Genomic DNA, 8,084 nt, shown 5'->3' with positions numbered 1-8,084 from the left:
TTTCAATATGTAAAGTTTACGCGAGTTACATATAGGTTTAACAAATTTTCCACAGTAAGTTAGTGCTCGGACTTGCATGAGCTATAAACCAGGTCGAACAAGATGTTGTCCATGACTGAACAGATCATTACACAGACAAACATATACAGACGTGTGTTTATCACTGCACATTTCTTTGTAGGTCCAGGAGCACCTTTTCGAGAAAATATATGACTTAGGATTGGCTTTGATATTGTAAATGACTACAATTATGTACTTCATTTGATATGTACAATCATTCAGTTATTTATAATTATGTAACTAGACTGTGTAAAGACATTCTTATGGGTAGCACAAGGACTTTACCTTGTCAGTCTTGATAACTGTGATCAAGGGACTACGTGGTGGAGTGAACATGTCACAGATGACCTATGAACAAAGACTTCCTGTGAAGATTATCCTCTGTGCGTACGAACTTTATTTCACCGGTGAAAGAGTGGAATTTAACATAAAAGTGGACGCTCAATGAGTGCATTGTGTTACCATGATTTCGTTTTCAAATTTTGTGCTACGAGTGTTTAGTAATGCCAAGTATTCAGAGTGTTATTGGGACCACATGCGTGGACGTAACATTTCAGGCAATCGATCAGTCAGCAACAGTGGTGAGTCGTAACAGTGTTGGGAACTGCTACTGACTACATCATTAAACCCATTGCAGAACTGTATCAATGTTGGAACGTAATTACATGAACCTTTAATTGCAGATAGTCAGTTACGTCGGAAGGACGAATGAACTTGCATCATGATAAAGAAACTCACATACAGTCGAACACCTCACAAAAAAGAAAACACATTCTTCTTGTTGAGTGAAAGAGTGCGTGAAATATGATGTAATTTAGATGTTAATTTAAGGAACTGATACTGCTGTTTGAATTTCATGTGACTGTATGCTGGGATGCTGAGCACACGTGTCGGTGAGGGCAGCATGCTGCAGCGACATCATCCGTCATCCCTTGCCGCAGCCTGCCACGTCATCGCAGTCCATCGCAGACTTACCTGTTGGGGCGAGACATCGGTGTTGCAGTACACCAAGTCGCCAGCCGTCGCCACCAGCAGCACTATCACGAAATTGTACCATTATTAAATGTCATACGAAGTGAATATTCAAATGTTGAAAATTAAAAAAAGAGGGTATGGAAGATGTGCTCGCTCCGCCGTGGTTTTTTTTTCCCCGGGGTTTTTCCCATTCGCCTTTGCCCGAATGGGGGAGCGTAACTCAAAATCACTGAGACTTAAAAGTAAACAAAGCACATGCTTCCAAGTGAAAGAACACAGTGAACTTTAAACAGAACAGACAAGGAAAATAAGCCTGCTTGGATGTCCGGTCAAAACAAGTGTGACTGTACATCCAAAGGGGGCAATGTAGTGCTACAACGATGAAAATTAATATTACGACGATGTCAAACCTTATTTTCATGATTTAAGGAACTATTCATGATATTAAAAATGTAATTATAATTTTATTATTTTCATTTTTTGTGCTCAGTGTATCAAAGACTTTCTAGTGTACAGAATAAGTTAGCATTGTTTGTACTACGAAACTATATAGGATTGTTAAGGGTTAAGCATGTAATAATTCGATGTAAGACATTTTGTTGAGTCTAAATTTTGTTCTCGTACTGGTCGGTAGAGAAGGAAAAGTTCCTTAATCGATGTGAAGGTATAAAGGCTGTAAAAAGGAGAGAGAGAGAAGGTAAATACAAGTTATTCAAAACAAATATTCCTAAAGCGTAACGTCTTGTGATTTCCTATAACTAAAAATTGCAAGGTCTGATCTGAGCATGTCCTGAATAACAGCGAAGAACATTTATGTTATCATATATTTTCTTCGTTTGATCATGGTTGTGATTCGCATGTTTCTTTTTGTTACGCGAAATGTTATGAATATTTTCATTATACGCGCAAAAGTATACACAGCTTTAATCAAACCAGCGTCTTTCGGAAACGATAACTTTTAATCAGTACAATTACGCGAATACCGTTTAAATTGCAACCGTGATCGCAAAAGTGTTTCCTGGACCAAATAATTCTTATAAGATTCAGTGGCTATCCAATCAATAAACAGAGAGGGTGATTCAGGCTGCTGATAAAGTTTCCTTTTTTTACAGGTAGTTTCGGCCCAGAGACCGTCATCAGGTCCCTGAGTACCTACTACAAGAACAACTAAAGAGGATTATAAGGCGCAACTATCACGTTCGTGTTAGCTAATGTAAATGTTAACGGAAATTCATACGTAATAAAATGTTACATAGTCTCGTAAAGGAATTTACAACATCATATTAGGCGTTATAAAATCATTGGTGCCAGATAGTGAAATCGTCACTGGAAATAAGAATACGATACTAAAAGTAAAGTAATCATTGGATGCAACGTACAGATTGTGTCTGTTATGATTGTCACATTTACTCATTATAACACATGACACACAACACATATAATCTTAAGATACTGCAGAAGCGGAAATCAGTATAAAGGCATGGACATTCGTAGAACATTAACACTGACGTTTGTAATAATTGCCCACAGAGTATATGCAGTATCATGAGACCCAGTATCCTGACAAATGCAGTCAACTGGTATTTTATTTTATTTTTATTTATGCGCCTAGTTCCGTACGACCAAATTGAGGAGCAGATCTCCAAGATCAAGGAACGTGTCAGCACGTTAAATTACAACATAAAAGTAATAAGAGATAAAATAAAATATTTATGAATCCAAAAAAGGTGAAGCCGTAAGTTTAAGTAAACGTAATCAATAATGTAACACAAGAATCAGCTTAATTTTTGAAGAAATTCCTCTACAGAATATAAGGAGTGACCTCTTCAGTTTCGTTTGAAAGCGGATGGATTACTGCTAAGATTTTTGAATTCTTGTGGTAGCTTATTGATAATGGATGCAGCAGTATACTGCACACCTTTCTGCACAACAGGAATTCAGATCCAAATGCAGACTAGATTTCTGCCGAGTATTAACCGAGTGAAAGCTGCTAATTCTTGGGAATAAGCTGATATTGTTAACAAGAAATGGCACTAAAGAATATATATATTGAGAGACCAATGTCAAAATACACAGACTAGTGAACAGGGGTCGACAAGAGGTTCGCGAACTTACACCGCTTATTGTCCTAACTTCCCGTTTCTGAGCCAAAAATATCCTTTCGTAATGGGAAGAGTTATCCCAAAATATAATACCATATGACATAAGCGAATGAAAATAAGCAAAGTAGACTAATTTTCGTGTCGAACGATCACTTACTTCAGATACCGTTCGAATAGCAAAAATGGTGGCATTAAGTCTTTGAACAAGATCCTGAACATGGGCTTTTACGTCAGTTTACTATCTGTTTGAACACCTAGGAATTTGAACTGTTCCGTTTCACTAATCACATGCCCATTATGTGAAACTGAAACATCAGTTTTTGTTGAATTGTGTGTCAGAAACTGTAAAAACTGAGTCTTACTGTGATTTAGCGTTCATTTATTTCCTGCAAGCCACAAACTTATGTCATTAACTGCACTATCTGAAACAGAACCAATGCCGCACACAACACCCTTTACTTCCAAGAATTATCCGTAATACTAGAGGGCACATCATTTGTATAATAAGGAACATAATTGTTTACATTATTATGTGAGTTGTATTTTTAACTCCAACGTGGTCGTGCGGTAGCGTTCTCGCTTCCCGCGCCCGGGTTCCCGGCTTCGATTTCCGGCGCGGTCAGAGATTTTCTCTGCCTCGTGATGACTGGGTGTTGTGTGATGTCCTTAGGTTAGTTAGGTTTAAGTAGTTCTAAGTTCTAGGGGACTGATGACCGTAGACGTTAATTCCCATAGTGCTCAGAGCCATTTGAACCATTTCTTTTATCTCCAGTGATGATTTATAATGCCTGATGGGATGTTGAAAATGCTTTAATGTGAGTGCATGACATTTTGTTGAGCGTGAGTTTTTGTTAAAATTTACTTCATTTGTGACAGCTGAATCTTATAATGCACATTATATCTTCTTTCAATTGTTATAAAGGAAGTTGACGATAGTCTGCGCATCGAAAACTGTTAAATAAAGAAATTTTATCAGCAGCTCTTGGCGACAATCATGATGTTGTTCTAATTTTCATAGTGTTCACTCGTGACACCAAAACTCCAGACGAAACCACATTTTAAGATCTATCTACAAAATTATTGATAATTTGGCTGTTTCTACAACTCAGCAATATTTATTTGATACACAGGTCATACATGTTGCAACTCAATTCACGCACCTCAAGTATACGATTCCAAGGAGCAGTGAAAAGCAAATATGAAAAAAAATTTATTGGTGCCTAATCATGTTACCATCTCAGAATAAAGGAGATTTGGCAATCGAATGATTCCCAGGAATAAAAGATAAACAAACAAACGGTGAGGAGGGTACTTTGTATAATACTGTCACTTCTCCTCTACTATTCCTGTCACGATGATGCAACGGAAAAAAGTGAACCTGTGACTTCGTATGTCTCTAATTTTTCCTTCGCGGGTTTTTGGGAGATGTAGGAGGAAGCAATATGGAGGTTGTCTCTTCTAGGAAAATATGCTCATCAAATTTTAGTAGTAAACTTGTAACGTCCCCTTAGAGGAATTATTGAATTACTGTGCTGGTAAACTCCTTACGTTATTTGATTTTCAAACAGCTGAGCAAAACTGAACGTACTCAGACATTTCGCTCTTTACCTATTCTGATCAACACTAAACTGACACACAATACTTTTTAGCGCAACGCAATCTGACTTTCAATAATCCCTACAAAAGAATGGCCCTGACTAACATTAACCTATACCTTTCACAAATCTCTCAGCTCAGAAAGATCTTCGTTACTCGAACTACTGCAATACAGCGAGCGCCACTACTGCCAGCTAAATAAAAGATTCAAACTACTGAAGGCACTAACTACTGATAGGCTTAGTTAATTATTAAGTTACCTTAATAGTGTTCAAAAGTCATAATATATATATAGCAGTTCATGACATCCATTCTTACAAATGTACTGTCTCTGATGGACACATGTCCAGATCGTCCGCTCTCAAAAATCCGCCATCTCACTTCCCCACATCCACCACCGCTGGCGGCTAACCTCCAACTGCGCAACGCTACGCGCTGTTAGCAGCCAACTGCCCAATACTACAATAGCCAAAAACAATGCAAACCAGCCACAGACTGCACACAGCACAGTCAGTGATTTTCATACAGAATGCTACGTGGCGGTGGCGTTAGCAATACAAGAACCTAAACAGCTTACTTACAAACTTCGAGACGGACAACGCCTTTCCTACAGCGTCTGCGACTGGAGACGCTTTCTCGCTTACTAAACGAAACTGTGACGCTGCTCTTCTTAAGATTTTCTCATTTTCTCAACTTATCTGGTACTGATGACCAATATTCATGTTTCTGTCGAACGAGATTTTTGTAATCTGCTTCACGTATGGACTACATTTGAAAATTCTTCCAATGAAAATCTTAAACATGGATGCGAATCAGCATTTGAAGAGATTGGAAAAATCAGGCAACCAGTTACCAGATTAAGGTCTATTAGCCCTTGACCTAGGTTTCGATATTTCTAAAAATATATTCCTCGAAAGAAGTGGGCCTTGTTACAGCATATGGTGGTACATCAGATTAGCTGAAGCAGAGCGGCCCTTGCCATGTACAAAAGTGACGTAAAAACAAGCATTATAACATGCCATGCCTTTAGATAGAAGCCATTTTACATTTAGCGTACTCCAGAATAAATGTCCTCTGGTAAATACGCACTGGTTGGGGCTCTGGCCAAAATAAAATTCTAACAAGTCTCACAGGATAAAATATTTGCATCAGTTTAGAGTATATCACGCCAGGGACAAAGGCCTTTGTCTCTGTCATGATGTACTCTAAACTGATGCAAATATTTTATGATCGTCAGTGTTATATACGACAAGAGCCGGTGGCTTCAGCTAATCTGATCCACCACCACGCGATGTTACAAGACCCACACCTTCTGAAAGAGGAATTTTCAGTAACATCGGTCAAGGACTAACAAACCTTTTGCACCTGGTTGGCCGAGTTTTTCAACCTCTTCTTCTAGTGAATGTCAGTCTGGCATCGGCCTCTCTTACAATAATTTTTATTCGATCGTTCCACTTTAAATCTCTCCGTGCGCATACTCAATTTGCAATCATGTAATCGTAAACTAACGAATCTGTCCGCATATCATAATATTAACATGTGTACGTAGAAAATTGAAGTACCGATCTATAACATTAAAAATACAAAGAGGCCAGTAAAACTTGCAAAATTTGAAAGGTGCTTTATCTAAGATGTGCACACAAACTCATGTGTAGCCGTTAAGAGAGAAAATGCAGTAGACAAACGCAAATGAGAAAAGTTTCCCTCTTGTCTCCCACAACGCTACCCATTTCTACCCTGATATACATTTAGGTGCTATGTTAGAAATGACACACGAAAGTAACAACCTTTCATGAAATCGCATTCTAAGAAAGTCCAGGAGTGATTGCTGCACAGGGTTCATTTGCAGTAACAAATGTATACCGGGGAGGTATAACGCCGCAACTGCTACGCCGTTAACGTTGTCAGCAGCGGAAAACAAAACATCGTAGTAACGAAAAGTTTGGGGGCAATACTGATTATACACAACATTGTTGGTTAGCGTCGTTTTTTGGTTTACTTTCGTCTAAGAGTAACTGAACTAACTATGTGTTCATTTGAAGCCATTTCCACAGAATTTGAAGTAATTCCTAATTTTCAGTTTCTTCTTTTTGAATACGTACGACTGCCCTACTGAGCTTACTAATGAGTCGAACTGAAAGCAAAAGAGCTCGTGAAACAAAATATTTTGCGTTAACAAAGTAATAGTAATAATATGGACATTGATAATAATAATTCTATTGTGGTTTTCAAAGATTTCGTGAAATGTGCACAGTACGTAAGTCCAAAGAATTTTGAGAGCTACAATTGCGATTTTTGTAATGCAAAACATTCCGCATCTGAGGTTACATACGTGATGCAACGGTATGCACATTGTGTTTCCGTAAGGTAAAAAAAAGTTAGTTGCCACCGTTAACACTTTACTTTTTCACATGATGCAACAAGTAAAGAAAAAATAAAAAAAAAAATTCAATATCATTCGCAGCTACAGAGCAGGATTTTCTAAGGTCAGTTCCGAGACTAAAATTACAGACATACTTTAAGATACATGATATTTTTTGTAATAGATCAGGTCCAATGCCTTCTACGTATTGTTATACACCATGGTATGCGCCGTAGTGTTCGGTTAAGAACTTAGGAACTCTCCGTCCGAACAGGCCTTGGAAGGCCCAACGGACCGACCGGCCGCCGTGTCATCCTCAGCCCATACGCGTCACTGCATGCGGATATGGAGGGGCATGTGGTCAGCACACCGCTCTCCCGGCCGTATGTCAGTTTATGAGACCGGAGCCGCTACTTGTCAGTCAAGTGGCTCCTCAGTTCGTGTCAGAAGGGCTGAGTGCACCCCGCTTGCCAACAGTGCTCGGCAAACCGGATGGTCACCCATCCAAGTGCTAGCCCAGCCCGACAGCGCTTAACTTCGGCGATCTGACGGGAACCGGTGTTACCACTGCGGTAAGGCCGTTGGCCAAGAACTTAGAAACTGCACACAAATAACATTCCTTGCATCAAGAGTGACTCTCGGTAGATTAGGGATTTACGTCGACGTTGACGGGACGTAACTCCCTAATCTTCCTACCTTTTGCAGTCATTGTCCACGTAGACTACAACACGTTCTCATATTGCAAAATGGTAATTGGCTATGTGGCTGCCACAGACTAGAGGGAAGACAGGAAGGAAAACAGAGGATAGCTCCTTTGATATTATGAAGACAAGCGTTGCACTCGGCGCCGGACTGAGACAGAGTAATTGTGAGACAATAGCTGCTTACTACTGCAGCTTGACATGAACATTTTTATAAAACGGAACTAATCTTACCGACTAAATGAAAACTTATACGAAACAAAGCGCTAATGTAAACTAAAATTTGAG

General features: G+C 39.1%; 1 pseudogene; it reads right to left on the bottom strand.

Moving 5' to 3' along the window:
• Positions 1–7,563: 7,563 nt before the first annotated feature.
• Positions 7,564–7,681, bottom strand: LOC124597425 (annotated as a pseudogene).
• Positions 7,682–8,084: the final 403 nt, after the last annotated feature.

This window comes from Schistocerca americana, chromosome 2 (assembly GCF_021461395.2).
Source record: "Schistocerca americana isolate TAMUIC-IGC-003095 chromosome 2, iqSchAmer2.1, whole genome shotgun sequence".
In the NCBI taxonomy this organism is placed as follows: Eukaryota; Metazoa; Arthropoda; class Insecta; order Orthoptera; family Acrididae; genus Schistocerca; species Schistocerca americana.
The sequence above is the reverse complement of the archived record's forward strand: the minus strand, read 5'-3'. Positions and strand labels throughout refer to the sequence as shown.